Consider the following 17,986-nt stretch of genomic DNA (forward strand, 5'->3'; position numbering starts at 1 on the left):
ACGAGATTCGTCATGTTTTCATTTCTCAAATAACACTTACATAATTCGTTATTCCTTGCTTTCAAGCCTTACGTGGCTGTAGACAATCATGTTAAGTATTATTTTGTGGTATGACTGCTAAGGACATGGGTTATGACAATATGCACATTACAGTTTACAGAACTGCATTCGTACATTTTCGGTTCAATTTCCATTTTAATGAAATTGAACTTTTCAAAACAATTTTCCTACAATAACCCATCTACATATCATTCTCTGCCTTGTACGCAATTTATTTAATAGCCAATAACAGCGTGTAAAAAGTACACCATCTACTCACACACAAATGCATATAAGGAATTTAAAACACAACCTATGGAAATGGCAAGAGTCATTTACATTCTCACGATAAAAATTACTCTTGCTTGTTAACGATCGAAAAGATTGAAATTCACTCAATTTCCATTGTGATTCTATTGTGTATGTATGTTTTTGTAGTTATTGATATTGTTACTGTGTTGTGTTCTTTCGCGAGCTGGATATGATTTCGCAACCAAAATGAAATACACAGATGCATTTTAAGTCCATGTATCTTCACTTAGAAAGAGTAATGTTTGCATTTAAGAATACTGCTTACGTAGCTTGAGCGACTGATAATGATAATTTTCTTCATTCCTATAGAACAAACAACAAGAAGCACAAGAAATAGGAGAAAGGGTCATAATCTATTCGATACCATGATATCGAAATAACCCGTCACAAAATGAAATATCAACCTTGCCAAAGACTTCTTACGATATCATCTAGATGCGCTGACAGTCAATTATGTATACAGACCATTAAAGAAGACATGGTCATCTTGTTAGTGTTTTTAATGTCATCGAAATTTCATCGTAATATACAATGTTTGTTTATGTTTACATTAAAAGTCAATTGTAGTCAATTACATTTGCTGGAGTCACACAACCAGCATTAATTCTCTATAACAATTCCCAGGTTCGAAAACACTTAAAAGCGCTTGTGTCAAATTGGCTATAAAACAAGATAAAGTGGAATTTCGTGTCCTTGTGCATTTGATAGGTCCATACGAGTTGCATATTGTGACACCGAGTAATACTTAATATCACAAGCATACCTGTGTCACTTCTTATGACGTGATGAAATGGATGAAATAAAACGCGGAAGTAGTTTATAAAATCAGATTGCATGTTAGCCATTTTACCGCGCATGTCGTGACATGTCTTAGATCGTATTTGGATGAGATCGTATTTTTTTCTTTGAAAATTTTCCTGTTTCTGAAAAGAATTATTTATTTTTCCGGGGTTTTGGTTTTATTTTTCACAGAAGTGACTGTACGAATTCATTTGTAGTTATAGGCCTAAGGGTAGTATTCCGACATGTTTATGCTTTTTACATTGGCAAATTAACGAAAGGCTTATACTTACTAACGCGCGCGGTAATAGTAGTATATGAATACCACGTTCCCGTTTCTTGACCTTTGCTCCTAACTTAAACTGCGTGATATGTGAATGAATATTGAAATATGTCGCGTAAATACATAATCATATACTGGTTACTATGCATAAATGCATCTTTGTGTTAAGCTTGTTAGTGTGTCCCAACGAATAATCTGAGGTCCAAACAAGGATTTACTTATAGGAAGTGTTAGTGGTATAGATGCATATATATATATACTATATATATATATATATATATATATATATATATATATATATATATATATATATGTATATATATATTTTTTTTTATTTATTTTTTTTTTTTTTAGAGAGAGAGAGAGAGAATGAAGGGTAAAGACATTGGGGGGGGGGGGGAGTGGCGAAAGGGAAAGAATGAAACAAAAGTACTCAAGAACAAAGAAAACGAAAGTGTTCTTTTTTAATTATCGCAACGAATTTGTCTTCAATTAGCCATAAAGAAAAGACCCCTCCCCCCCAAAAAAAAAAGAAAAAAAAAAGAAAAAAGGAATTGGCGTGCGGCGCTTCTCTCATTCCACTCTCTCCGCGTCCATTTGCACAATAGAAACAGATCGATAGAAGAAAAGGCACTAAGAATGGAAGTGATGAACACAATATGATATATAGGCTGAAAGAAAGCCTTCGTCGGCATGGTGCGGGCATTGTAGACCGCAAGTTGCTGAGTGCAGTATGGACATAGACAATTGGAAAGGTGTTGTACACTGTATTAGCTAGGCGGCTGCTGTCACAGAAAAAAAAGAAGAAGAAGAAAGAAAGATAGACTTTTCACGAGAAAGAGCGGAGAAAGGCACCGGGATTTGTTCCGCAATGCCAAAGGGAAATGGTAATAAAGGTGTGTATCCCCTGTTTCTTGTTTTAAAATTTATTCGTATCTTTATATATTTTATATCTAAATTCAATTCATTTATTTTCATTCTTCTTTTTTCCAACACAACGTAACACATAAAAGATCCGGAATTACATTATAAACATAAACATTCGACTTTGCAAAAGATAAATGATACAGATAAACAAAGGAATGCATGCTGGCAAAAAAAAAGGTGCAAAGTTATGATAAATATATTCAATCCATTGATTTGAATATCGTGTATATATAACGTATTACATACAACAGAAGTGCATTGTTTAGAATTAAGATTTTTTTAAAAGATATTTCTCTTTTTTTTTGGTGTGTGTGTGTGTGTGTGGGGGGGGGGGTTCTATTTATATTGTATAAACATTGTCCTTCTTTGTCTCATGGCCATGTTCCGCATGCAGTATATTGCAGACCTCATTGATACTTTTCCACGCGATAACCAAACCGTTGCATTTCTGTCCGTGAAAGAGATTCCGACACGCGAAAAGTCTTAATCCTTTGAAAGAGTTCATTGTGATGGAGAAAAGTCTTTGAATGACAGCAGCTCAAGTGACCGGAAAGCATTAAAACGAAAACACCGAAAGGTAAAATGATTATAATTCTTTCTACATTCAAAGACCGCCTTTCCCTATATAGGAAATAAGACTAACAGCAAGCAAAACAGACAACACAAGAACAGGAAATGATTTCGATAACATGTTCAAAATAGCAACGTTACATAGCACTAGAGAAGATACCACTAGATATTTCACAGTTTTGACTTTCTTTTGTGGAATAATTTCACAGAATTTCGTGGTTTTTTTTTCTACTCTCAGAACCAAATGCTTTATGATCACTAAATAGACATAACTACTTGAGAATTAAAGGACAAGTTCACCTTCATTAACATAAGGATTGAGAGAATGCAGCAATATTAGTAAAACACATCAGTGAAAGTTTCAGGAAAATTGGACAATCGATGCAAAAGTTATGAATTTTTAAAATTTTTGCGTTGGAACCGCTGGATGAGGAGACTACTAAGGCTCGTGATGTCATATGAGTACAACAGTATAGAGAAAATGTAAAGAAAATTCAACATATTTTCACTTTTTTTCGCATAATAAAAGAGAACTTGACTTGCCCCTTTCTAAAGGCAATGGGAATAATATTACCCATAACATATGTCAGTAACGAGTCCAGGGAATGTGTACTTTTTTTCAAAAGATGACATTTTGTGAAATTCTCTTTATATTTTCCTTATCCGCATCATGTGACATCATACACTACAGTAGTCTTCTCATCCAGCGGTGACTGCACAAAAACTTCAAAAATTCATAACTTTTGAACGGATTGTCCGGTTTTCCTCAAACTTTCAATGATGTGTTCTACTAATAGTGCTACATTCTCTCAATCCTTAGACTTTTTTTTTTACCTCTGTGAAAGAAAATAAACAATAGACTATCGACATTATATAATGTAGGACCTAAACTAGCCGCTTCTGAATTTGCTAATCCGTATCACGGAAACACGTGACATGGATTATCAAGACATGATGCAAGACATCATATGCTTATTTATTCCATTCATCCAAGGACAGTTATTTTCTCCCTTTTTTCGAAACTCACAAACTAATAAGATCTATAAGCAATCAATTAATTCACGAATGCAACGTATCACGAAGCAGTAGCTTACTGCAAAAATGAATAGCAAAACAACAATCGACACATTCTGACGTGCCAAAGTGTATACTACTTAGTATAAAAATACAATAAAATCGGCAATCATATGCAATGGATATACACGGACAGAAACAAGTTGAAAATGGAATAGATAAAATAAACTCCTCAAAAAAGTTCTGCAAGTCCAATTTGATGTATCACATTTCTCTTAAAACTACATCATTCCATTCAAATGTGACATCATAAGAAAGCCTGATTAAATTTCTTTACAACGACAACTCACTTGTTTACATTATGCATTCCTGGAATGCACAGTATGACTGAGTATGTGGAAAGGTCAAATGTGAAATGTTGCAAAATATGTCAAACAGTGTAGTTCCCATCTGCTTTGTCGTTTCAGGGAAGGAATGTGCTTGAAAAGAATGCATTGTGAGATTATCATTAGATTCCAGGCTTCATTCATGAATTAAAAACTGCAGTAGTATCTGTAGATTAAAATTAAATATAAAGGTTGACCCAAAAGTCATCTAATGTCTAGGAAATGGGAGTTTTTGAAAGTGCTCTCATTATTTTCAGCATTGCTTATTCCAGTGGCCTTTTTTCATCATAACTGTACATTATCAATAGCAGAATTGTTGCGAATCTTCACCTTTGATCTGTCCCCATATTCAGCTGTTTTGCACATTCCAAGAACACTCAATCATAGCAAGTAAGATGTCGTTTTAAGATCATTAATTAGGCTTTCTTATGATGTCATATTTAATGAAGATAATGGAGGTGTAAAAGAAATATGATATATAAAACTTTAATTGCAGAACTTATTTTGAAGAGTTTAAATGACAATTCTTTTGTTAACACTTTCAAACAGTCGCAAATGCGAAACATGGATGCGTATTGATAAGGCACCCACTTTGTCAACCACAGCTGAAGGAAAAAAAAAAAAGAGAAAAAGAAATGGTATGTCTGGCGGACAAATACGGTGCATTGCATGTAATAACAGCCATTTCCGTTCGGGGTCATATTCACCTGTCTGGGACTCTATGGGTTCTCGGAATTTGCATACACATTCTATGCGACAAGAACAGATGATTATAGGCAAGAACGCATATGGCATGACTGCATGAAGCCTGCGCTATACTTGGCTATGAAAAAAAAAAAAATCCAGACGCAAATCTAGAAGGAAATTCCAAGCATCTACATAGGATAAACGGAAAGAAGTATGCAGGTGAAGAATATTTGTATAAGCTCAACATAAGTGAGCAGAATCGTCAATGTATCATAACATAATTATGTAGGCCTTTCTTGCAGCAAAGTGGTCGTTTCTAAGTATTGGTGAATAGACTGTATTTACATTCGCATTGTGCGGTGCGGAATTATAGAAAGGGGATGACACCAGATCGGAAGTTTCGGAAACCAAGAAATAAAAGCCACTCTAAACTAACAACACTAACAGAAACAACAAGTCAAGAATTGGACTTTAAGCTGCGAAGCTATACATGTCTATCGTACAAAAGGAATAATCTTGAGGGGAAACTTCTAAAAGCTTTGTATCGTTATAATGGGATGAAAATTCCAACAGTATCTTGGCCATGCTAACTAAAAAAATCCAAATGAAAGCAGTTAAAATCTAACAAATTAAACCTAATAAAAACCCGGCAAATCACTTTGTAAATAGGTTTTCCCGGCCAATTTCGCACTTTTGTCAGTCCATTTGATAAAAGGTTCATTCAATTTAGCGAAAATCCTCGTCACTGCACATTCTGTCATTCAAAATTGCAACTTGTTCGTTCAATTTAGCATTTCGATCAATGAAATTCGCACATGTGCCTTTCGAATTCGTAAAACGGGCATTCAAATTGGCATGTGCTCTTCAGTCATTCAAATTCGCCAGCACTGGCGGCAAATGGTATTTCAGTCATTCAATTTCGCGTATGGGCAGTCAAATTCCAAACATGTTCATTCAAATTGGCGTAATGTTATTTCTATGTTGAAAAGGTGAGAACCGTGATTTATACGAATTTAATTGTGAATTTTTGTTTCATCCACGCACTGTTAAGTATACAGTAAAGGTATCTTTGATCCTAAATAACTCAAGTTTGTTGTTCTGTAACGCCCCTCTTCTTTCATACATGTTATCAGAAATATACATGCACCAGTACCATAGATTCACTTCACTTTCTTAATAATAATTATGTCCAGTCATGGCAGCACAAGTTAGATACAGGTGTACGTATCTCTCAAGAAGACAGGGAAAGAATCATAGAAGCATTATATGTTTTTGAAGGTAATAACCTTCAAATGCTTGATCTCTAGAGCTGATCCAAGAACTTTATACTCCCAATGATAACCAACGCAATATAGCACCCACCAAATGAATATAATGAAACATGCAGATGAAGGGAATAATCACGATGTAAATTGAAACCTCCTGCTCCCAATCAATGTCAAAACAAACTTAGGATTAATGTATCTGTGAATGAAATAATGCTATAGAACATTATAAACACATACACATATTTTGAAAGTATTATTGCAAAGATGATATCAGAAGAAAGAATGAATGCGAAAATATGAAAGGTCAAGATGCTTGTAAACAATATTTATGATGAATGAAAAATAAGAAAGGAATCAAAGGATAAACGTGTCTGCTAAATTGACTGCAGTAAATGCGAAATTGGATGCCCAAGAATGAATTCGAATGAACGAGCGCAGCGTGTACGTGATCACGTGACTACATCATGCTAAATAATTGAATGAACGATTTGCGAAATGGTGTTTGCCTTACGAATTTGAAGTGAAAAAGTGCTGATTCGAATGATGTTAAAGGTAATTTGAATATTCCAAAATGAATTTGAATGAAAAGATTACAAAATTGAAATACCGAACATGCCATCTGGGCTAATATTGTGCTAAATTGAATGCAGCAATTAGGAATTGGACTGAAAAAAGTGCGAAATTGGCCGGGAAAACCTATAATAAACTATTTAACAAAAGTAACAAAAACATATACATGAATAACACAACGAATAGTACAAATTCATATCTTGGCGATGGAAATTTATTCGTTTTCAATGAAATAATAATATTTCAAAAGTGTTTGCAATTGAAGACACGTTCTTCTTTAAAAGAAATCTATTACTTCTCATCAAATAGTCTGTACTGATCTGCATTTTCATTTAAGTGATTACACAGAAAAAAAAAAAAGGTCGAAGTTTCGCATAAATGAATATATTCTGCATTTGCACATAATCACTTATGCGGTAAGAGTTCCTACTTATGGGTGCTCTAGGATTGCAGCGTTAATTCATGGGCATTTCAATTACAGAAAATACTCATTATTGAGAGTGGACATAAAAGGGAATCGCCTTGTATGGTGGCGGTTGTATTTTCAGTTATTTTTTTGAGGAAAAAAATTAGCTTACTAGTCTATATAGCCAGGTGTTTTCGTCTTTTACGCAAACAGTGGGGGGGGGGGGCATGGGGGAGGGGTTGATGTTGATGGAGTGACCAGTTTAAATCGTGGTAAAATCAAAGATATAGGCAAGACATAATCGAAGTTTTTAAGTATGTAAAATTTGGCGCTCGATGTTTGCGTCCTTTTACTGTTCTATCAATTACCTTCATTGTACGTTACTGTGAATGCATTTTACTTTTCGTCTGCCGCACTTTCTGTTCATGTCATGGTTGCCACTGTAATAAACATAGTAATCTGTCAGTTGTGTCTATCCCTCCCCACATTCATTATTTACCACAAAAAGTTGGACCACATCATCTATCTTAACACAATATTCCACTGCAATAAAAGCGAGCCTTGAACGATTTCTGAAGTGATACTAGTCTTGGAATAAGCGGATATCTATATACATTCAGTCAGATATATACCCCTTGTGTTATTTACCTATTGATGCATCATTGCATGTAAATCTTTAAAAGGTTTCGAATTGTATTTGATTAGGTTGTTGTTGTTTTAGGAGTTTACGTATTGTATGGTGTTGCAACATGAGAAATATTAGAAATAAGTTAAAAATTCAAAAGTTCGACCCTAAATGATGAAAAGAAAAGAAAAATAAAAAAACAAATATTCCAATTAATGGCAATTTTCGAATATCTTGTTCCTTTTTGTTACTGTTGAAAGCAGGGTACTCGATAACGAGTTTTTACTTGTGAGTATAATCAGCATGCACGATTTTGTTTCATTTATTCTTTTGTCTGCGTAGAACCTAAGCTCAAACGTGCTCCGGTCTGTTAGCTCAGTCGGCAGAGCGTCGTGCTGATAACGCGAAGGTCGTGAGTTCGAGCCTCACATAGACCAGAATGTATTACCTTTTTCCTTAACAAATTAATCATGTACTCGGTCATTTATTTCCATCTTTTCTTTTCTTTTTATTTTTTTTTTTTACGAAACAGTGAGATTAGCAAACCTCCTCGTCATAAATTCTGCACTAACGATAAAGGTCTGAGAGGATCCTTTTAACTATAAAACTTATAATGAAAATGACAATGATAATGTTAATGATAACAACAATGAAGATGATAGCAACAACAATAGTACATGAAGAGTTTGTTTGCAAAAACCGATAAGTCCATATTTGTCAAATGGAGATATTTGCGATTAAAGGTCAAGAAAAACAAAGAGAATAATAAGAAAATGTTTGCTTCTTTTGACCATAACTTCAAAAATATACCTTTATATGTTGTGATCAATATATCATTTAAAAGGTATTATTTTGTACTTTATGACAGAGACCCTATTTCAAAATCTTCAAAAATGGACTTATCGGTTTTTGCAAACAAACTCTTCACATGTTTTTCTTAAATTACTTTATTTCTCCACATTTGGTAGGGGTGTGGGATTCTTGTTGCTGTATTTCGATCAATTTTATTTCTGTATTCCTTGTCAAATGCATCTTTACACATGCAAAATTGGTATAGCACACTCAATCATAATCATCCCCTCCCCCCCCCCAAAAAAAAAGAAAGAAAAGAAAAGCGAAAGGCCAAACTGCATTGCCTACTAAACAATATAATGAAAAGTTATGGGGTGTATTCACCTCTTCCACCAGTTAATAAGTACAATGTAGATCATAATCTAGTTCAAAATAATCCGTGAGCATAATACAAAGGCTAAGGAAACAATTTCTGTCGGGGTCGTTCCCATTGGTATAGCTGTTTGTTTGTTTGACGATACCGTTCTGCATTTATTTAAAGAAAGATAGATTAACAATAATAACGTGATACAGGCTGTACCCGAATAGATGACAAAATGATCGCATTATAGCCATAAACAATCAAATCATAAAAAGTAGACATATTGTTCGATGCAAAACCTTGTTTTGTAATATAAATACAATTATGATTCATGCAGAAGGCGATGCTATCATAAATCATTGCTTGAAGTGATATAACATAGCCAAAAACTACAGACGTTTGGGTTTAGAGGACTCAGAGATTACATGTCAATATAATAAATGTTAATAATTATAATACTAATGATTTGCCGCTTTGTACTGATTTCAAGGGATATTGCATAATCATGTTTGCGCCTTGCGTGCAAAGTATGTTGGTGCAGTGTGCATATTGCTGGGAATTTTGACTTTTGGGAGTGATATTGCCATTGTTCTGAGGGGAATTTGTTTGGTCTAAAGAGAGAGAGAGAGAGAGAGAGAGAGAGAAAGAAAACATGATCACGTCTTGAAATTCGAGTTACTAAGATATTCATTTATAAGATTCAGTTGCTATAAGATATATTCGAATCCCTTTGAATATTGATTCAAATGAAAAAATAAAAATCAACTAAACAAAAAAAAATCGTGCATATGGACTTTCAGGTTGAACAATCATTACGAGTGTTTGTCAGACAGTCATTCATTAAGTTATTCTTGAGCATTCATTCAACGTGTTTGCAAATTGTAATGATGTTGTATCTTTTCAGTAATCTCCTCATCTCTTCAACGTATCAAAAGTAATCACTGCCTGCGTTTTGCAAGCCTGAATGCAGTCTTTATATCGAGATAATTGCAAAAATACATGTTACATAATTATGTCAAGAGGATAATAAAAATTACTTTGATTAATTTTTCTGTTGTTAATTTGCATCAAGTAAGTAGGTCTATTTTGTTTTCCTCTTGACTGTTCCCGATTTGATTCACTTTTCTAATGACAAGTAAATAACAAAAGATCGGATGATCAAATGGAAGCAAATATTATTTGGGGGATGAATTAATTATAAAATGTTAAAAAGTGTCTGTCGATTTGATCAATGCAATGCGTATAAAATTGATTTGAAAAAGAGAACAATATTGTGCAAATAACGAACTTAGAGTCGTAAGACTTTGTAATCGATAAGACACTGTCGAGGAATAATCTTGATGGGTATAAAATGCGTATATAGAGTAAGAGTAAACAACTTTCTCTAGGACTTAAAGGAAACCAAAATCCAAAGAGAAATGTGGATTGAGTGAAAGCTACAACATTAGTAGAACACATCAGTGAAAGTTTGAGGAAAATCGGACAATCGATGCAAAATTTATGAATTTTTAAAGTTTTGGTGTTGGAACCGCTGGATGAGGAAACTACTAGAGGATATGACGGCATGTGTGGACAACAATAAAAAAAGAAAATATAAAGGGACTTCCACAAAAATTAACTTTTCTAGCACAATGAAAGAGCACTTGACTAACCGCTTTCAGGAGACAGGGGGAGTAATTGCTATCCTTAACACAATTTCTTGGATCTCAGTATCAAGTTGATGGAATGCATGTGTCATTTTTCATGAAAAATGAATTTTTGTGGAATTCCCTCTATATTTTCTTATTGTTGTCCACACATGACGTCAAATCCTCTAGTAATCTCCTCATCCAGTAGTTCCAACACCAAAACTTAAAAATATCATAACTTTTGCATTGATTGTCCGATTTTCCTCAAACTTTCACTGATGTGTTCTTTATGTTGCTGCTTTCACTCAATCCACATTTCTCTTTGGGTTTTGGTTTCCTTTAAAGTTTTTGCTTGGTCCAGCCGCTATTTCAAACTATTTGCAAATTTGTTATCATTCAATTGTATTTATTTTGGGACCTCGTAATGATCAACTGTGTTGACGATTCACGTCCATAACACGCAAACTTCAAACCATTGTATGTATGCATTTCAGTTAAATAATTACTCCAGTGATCAGCATTTTATCACGATAACTTTGCATTCTTCACTCCATCTAAGATCCCGACAGGTGATTCTCTTAACAGTGCAACGGCTTCGTCTTTACAGTCCCGACGGTATACTAAGTTGTTAATATTTTTTATTTTCATCTCATTTAATCAGACATTATTTTTATTTTATTTCAACTACACTCCACTCAAGTAGGCCCGCATCAAAATCAATTAAATTGATAACCGCTCTCCTGTCTCATACAACCTCATCTCGTTTAATTTGAGGTCCATATCAGCGCTATACGAGAGGCAATATTAAATAGTTTAACTTTATGCTTTAAAAAAAATCAAACAAAACAATGATTTAGGTACAATAAATGACACTTAAAAAACCTGCGACGTTAGGCTCCTTTCCACCCATTCAAGCAGGAATCTTTTCTTTTACTTCTTGTTTGCATTTTGTCACAAATCTTCCACGTTTTGACAAAGTGTTTTTGCCTTGCAGTGAAGCCTCCAAGACAAGAAAACACAAATTTAATCAATTCCCTCTTACTTCCTCATAACTATACTCTCTGAAAACGAACTATCATTCAAGCTCGATTTTTTTTGTGTGCTCCACTCCGATATGAGTGAAATGACAGTATTAAGAAAAGGGAAAAAATGATATCCCATCCAAACTAACAGAAAAAAAAACATGCTAGAGAGAGCACGCTCCAGCTAGTGCAAAACATTCGAAGAGGGCCTACTTTTTTGTAAATATATTATCTCCGCATTGACGCTGTGGATTATGACTTTAAATTGTTGTTGGACGCTCAAACGTGGTCATCATATTCCAATGTGACTAGTTCATTGTGAACGCTGCTACGAAGATCTGTGTACAAGACAGTACTATAATCACTAAACGTTATAGGCTTTCTACCCATTTATATACAGATAACTCAAGTTGCAAATCATATTGCCATTACAACGAGCGAGAGAACAATAGGCCTAACTACAATATACGTTATTCTGCTACCCCCCCCCCCCCCCCTTTCGCCCACCCTAAAAAAAACGTGACTGGTATTGGCTTCGTAAGGATAAAACCGTGACTCAAGCAAGGAGCAAGTGATCCTTATTAATGAAGAAGAAGAGGAAAAAAGACACTCTTATCATTATGCCAACACATTATGAGTACCATAAGACCACGCCGTGCCCTGTGCGAAATGATATCACCAATCAAAGTACAAAAGACGGTTGCACGCGTTAGATTCGCGCTACCTTCTCAATTTACTGTCCTTTACCGTCCTGTGTTTGTCATATTTTGTAGTCACTGTCACTATAAAAGAGAGCTTCTCGGTAGAGTTAGCGTACCCTTGCGGCACAACGGCATACCTCGCTGCTTTTCCGAAGGCCCTAGACAATATCAGCACGAATATAGAAACCCTGCCCGTCCAACTCTTCTATGTATTATGTACGTATGAGCCGTCAATTGGAATTTTGTCACGTGACTTTATCCGCCATTCATCACCGCACACATTCATACGCTATACTTTACCGTGTGTCTTTTCTGTAGACCGCACCGCTCGCTGACTGCTGTGTTACAGGGCTTCGAGTACTAAATTCGGACCGGCAAAGCCTAGGATTTTCGCTCATTACTGACATACCCGGCAGCGTACACCCAGGTGAACATGTGAGTCGTTTTCTATATATTCTAAAGATTCAGATTTCGTAAGGTGGTAACGTGGATCGAAGGTTTTGAGCCGAGCCGAGTGATTTTTCGTGTGAAATTCGATCGTAATTTCCCCATCAATATGTGGAATCCAAAATGGTGGATATTAGTGCCGTGCGCCGACTGCGTGGAATAGTGGGCTGCTTGTTTCGATACGCTCTTTCACAGCTGTCCGTCGAATTACTCGTTTTATTCGTTCAAACGTTACATCCTACAAGGCGAAAATTCAGTTGTGAGTAAATGTAGAGTTTGTACTAACGAATGATTTTGTCTGCTTCGTTTGCAATCATGGTGGATGTGTTATTTGGTGTAATTTCTTGAGTGTTCTTTTCGAATTTGTTAAGGTGCTTGGTCGCACTCCGTTTCCAGTGTCTCATAAAGCAGTGTGGTCGCCCATGTTCTATTCGTGTATTTCTCAAAAGTCTCTTTATTTTATTTAGTAGGGCAACGAAATATGTGTCTTAATTATGTATGTAATCGGAAACACCTATCACCTGTCTGTTACGTATACATATTTTTGGAGAATACAAGGTGAGTTTTAAGATATCATTTCTACAAGATAGTGATATTTCAATTTAGTGGGCATTAGGCCACCATACGTGATGACTTTATCCGTAGAATCGAATTTGTTTTGAAAAGCGTGTTTGAAATCAATATTTCAGCCATATAGTTACTTTGAATAAAGTGTCAAGCAGGCTATCCGTAAAATTCGCCGTCGTAAAATCGTGGCAAATACCAAATTTTAACTTATTTTGCGAGCATTGCTTACTTGCGCCACCCCGGCTTTCGTGCTCGATATGGGACACAGGGAAACCCTCCAGTTAACAACGCCGAGCCCCCCAAACAGCGTGTAAAGCTAAAAGACATGCCACGAAGCTATAGCTCTATCTATAACATGCCCACAGATGATATTGTTGGGCTTTCATATCCTCGACTTTATGTCATATTTTTTTCAAACCTCCGTAATAATAATCCATGGTGTCCATTCTTTCTGTTGCACATCACTAAAAGTATTCATCATTGCATAGGCCCACACAGGAGGGAAATTCCCCTGTAATAATAATGATCGCATGACCGTACTGCATGTGGTATGCAGTCTTGCGCAATACTGAAAAGAATCGTTAAAGCTACAATAACCCTCAAAAAATATTTCTGTTGGAATTATAACCACCGTGATATATAAACAATGAAAGGAATATTTTAGAACACGATATATTGTAGGTGATATTTCACTGATATTCTGGGTAGACGTCGTGAATGAATTTAATTGATAGGGAAGGGCGATCTCGTAATTGACTTTTGTTTGTTTTTATTTTGGTTTGGAAGGCCTACCGATAATGATGATAATATTTGTTGTGTTTTTGCATTTTATCCTTTCTTCTCGGTATGCATTTTGCTGTTAATCATTGACGGGGGTCGATTGATGTTTTATATTTTAGCACTTATACCTGCAACATGCTCGGTAAGAGATTTTGTACCACGCAAGTTTGCCTCCAGAGGCATTTTTCAGCATATTTTACGATGTTTCATAGAATGTGCACGATTTATACTGTTTGTTGTAAATAAAAACAAACAAACAAAGAAGAGCCACGCGATGCATAAATGCTTTAATACATGTAAATGTCCAAAGTTTTGCATTCGTTGTTGTCGATCTCTGAATTTCTTTTGAGTGATGAAAAAAATTATGCATGTTAATGCAAAGAAACAATCTTGGCAGCTGCATTGTGTGTGTGTGTGTGTGTGTGTGTGTATGTGTTTTCGGAGCGCATTAAGGACGGTGTAACTTGAGTGCGCTGTATCATGCATTATCATTGTGTACAAATATATCACTCAAAATCATTCGAATGCTATAATCAATTTTAATCACAAGGTTATTACTATGATTATAAGACGAAAACATGCCCTCGAAAATCACATAATGGAAAGTAACAAGCGTAATTTTATTTCGAAATGTCTTTATTTTAGTGACTCATAACTTTCATGTTTTGTGTCGCATTTGTCGTTATGAGTACTTGTTTTCATCATTACAAAATAAATTGTATGTGATACAGCTTTCTTTATTACATCGATTTTGTATTGTCACCTGTTCAATCGCGCTGTGCAATCGCAAAACTGTGCAAAATAATAATCCTAATAATATGTATATAACGGTGAATGATCAAAGTTGTCTTATTTAAAGTTGTCACCGGATAAAGTTTGATTTCACTTTCATCATTGCTGACTGAAAACTTCCTCGGAAATAGCACAATGAAAATAATAAAAAGACATGCATGCAATATTGTCCATATATAGACCATACAAACTGACAATTATACAAGATGGAATCGGTTACTTATCACTGTAGCTAAAGCACTGTCGCAACAGCATTTCGTATACAACCTTGTATTATGCCTGAGAGAGATGTGGGCATCGCGTTGGGCGTGTCAAACAGCCAACGAATTCCGCATCTGGTGAACAAATAAAAAGTATAGCACGAAACGAAACAAAACACAAGTCCAGAAACAGCTGCGGATTATGTTCAATTTCAATTTCTATTTCAAATTCATTTATTTTCATTTTTTTTTTACCAACAAAAGATAACACTCGAGTTCTGCAATGCAATTTGGCACAAGATGATCCTCTTCCATAGTCTCCTTCAGAACACTGTTAACTGCTATATGAACAATTAAGACTAATAACAGATATAAAGGACAAGTTTCACACGCCAAGCAAAGGATGATGCGATAACAATATTGTATCAACAAGTTCTTAAAAATAAATACAACATTACAATTAAGTTGTTGGAGTGGGATCTTCACTGATGACAATTATATGATTGGTTTGAAGATGTTCTCTATATACAAATTATTCGTCATAACATTGAAACATACACGGTTGTACGCACATTATATCAAACTCCTGCACTGGTAACTTTCTATAAAACTGAAGCACTGGTAACTTTCTGGTTTACTACACTTAAAAAAGACGTTTACATTAGATTTTCTTTTACATAATGACTGCCGCTTTCATTATAGGTATCTTTAGTACAGCTAATTCTACAATCGAATATTGAATCATGCACATCAACTGACTGCTGTATTTTACCTATAGTATAGATGATGGATTGTGCTATATAATAATGTACATTCAAATGAGCATATCAATTTTCGATTTGATAACTTTAAGAGTAAACTATGAAATAATGTGATAAAAACAAACGAACCCGACAACAAACGGATTTGGTTTCTGCTGTATTACATTTTACGTTCAAATCAACATCGACAATCGATACTATATGCCAGCGGAAACAGGTGTTATTTCCTTATTGTTCATTCTATGTTAAATGAGTAATTTGTGTTAAAATAGTTTCATGATAGAAATAAATATATCAAAATTGTAAGTATGCTAAATTTCATTATTATCTTTCCTATATTATACCGTTAATACCGCCACATCATTAATAATTTCACGACCGCGTGAGAGGTTACTGTTGTGCGTTTGACAGAATGTCAAACGTTAAAGGAAAACAAAATACTCGATAGGCAATCAGAACTTGGTGTAGGCAACATCTTAATGTGATAGTCTATTATGACGCAAAATTCACTTCAAACATTAAAAACCACTGTTTATCATTGGGAGCAGTGATTTTAAAAAAAATTCGAATTACACATGTATGACATTTGATGCCGTTCAGTTGTATCACAAAACATCCTTGGCAATAAAGCCGCGAATATAAGAAGATATCACTAATTTTTCTGAAATAATCATAGCTGTTGGCGGTTTATCATAATTAGCATATAGTAGAAACGATTTGATAAAACTATTGTTCACGTTTTGTATATTTAACAATACTAAACATTGATAATACTGATTAACAATTTTATATCGGTTGTTTCTATCCAAAACTCACATTGTAGAATTATTTTGAAACACCAAAGCTGTTTTTTTTTTTCGTCCGCAAATGATAAATAGTGGCTTCAAGAACAAAAGCTGAAGTTTCTTAATCGAGAATTATCCAAAAAACAATGTTTTCTTATACAAATGTGATTGATTTGATTCGACAAAGTGCGTGTGGATGATAGCTAACGTCTTACACTTTTGTTTGTTTTTATATATTTGTTTGTATATAGATACCCAATATTGATGTTGCTTCCCGTATACGTTTATATTTTCTCTATAATATCTTATGATCAGACTCGGGACTCCATGCACCCTAAGCATTTTCCCCTTCCATTTTGCATGATAAAATATGTCATTCAAAAAAAAAAAATGATACAGCGTATTAGTATTCATCATTATTTCATTGTTTTGCCGGTGATCATTTTCATTTCTAGATATAGTTATCAATAAATTCGAAGTACATAAAGGTGCAATAGACCATGAAAAGGATACCACACTTGGAATATTCTGATAAATCTTTTGAATTTTTCTATTGTTTGAACCTGATCCTTGGGTTGACGTCAAATATGACATGCGTGGAGAATTTGCTAAGTATATCGTGGAAGAAAAAAAAAAATACCCGTCGATCTAATGTGTCAATTACGCATTGTGAAAGCGGTTCTTTCCTGCAGTATTGCATGCATCGTGAAAGTACATTAGTCTCTGCACAATTCTAGTTAATTATTTGCAAACTAAACACAATCGCAGTCATTTATATTTTAGGGAAAAAAAAAACTTTAACAAGTCCACCATTGTATAGAAATAACATGATCGAAAGTATGCAATATATGTTGCGCTTTAAACCGTATATTTAGGAGGAAAAGAAATCAAAATCTTTCCGCTTACTATGATTAGGTATATATTTATAACTGGATTATTATTGTACAACTGTTATTTTTATGATTTATCAAAGCTATCCAAAGAGTAAAACATGCAGCCTATTGCTGAACTGGACTTTTCTCAGTGTTAAGGTCCACGACTGATTACATAATAATCCAATGAGTAGATATTGTATAGAATATGGGACGAAAGATCCATCTCTAAATCATGTTGCGATAAGAATATAGATTGATATCCTTATTTTCGAGGGAGATTTTCTCGTTTATTGCCTCTGGGAGAGCTTTAACGAAAGATACGACGCATGCAGATGGTAGCAGAGCAGAATCGATGTCTGAATTGAAGAGCAACGCTCTGTCGGGTATTAACAGTTAATTCTATACGAT

At 34.7% G+C, this 17,986-nt stretch overlaps 1 protein-coding gene and 1 non-coding gene across 3 annotated transcripts in view; both read left to right on the forward strand.

Annotated features, from left to right (window-relative positions):
- Window positions 1–8,231: 8,231 nt before the first annotated feature.
- On the forward strand, window positions 8,232–8,304 carry Trnai-gau (transfer RNA isoleucine (anticodon GAU)). The gene has a single exon. It is a non-coding gene; the product is annotated as a tRNA-Ile (tRNA).
- Window positions 8,305–12,416: 4,112 nt separating this feature from the next.
- LOC140243937 (uncharacterized) overlaps window positions 12,417–17,986 on the forward strand; it is a 55,990-nt gene continuing 50,420 nt past the window's right edge. Inside the window, exons 1-2 of one of the 2 annotated variants that reach the window (XM_072323605.1) lie at window positions 12,417–12,587; window positions 12,690–12,806. The gene's annotated coding sequence lies outside the window, so the exon portion shown is untranslated. The other variant, XM_072323606.1, reaches the window with a different exon arrangement.

The sequence above is a fragment of the Diadema setosum genome, chromosome 20, assembly GCF_964275005.1.
Source record: "Diadema setosum chromosome 20, eeDiaSeto1, whole genome shotgun sequence".
Classification (NCBI taxonomy): domain Eukaryota; kingdom Metazoa; phylum Echinodermata; class Echinoidea; order Diadematoida; family Diadematidae; genus Diadema; species Diadema setosum.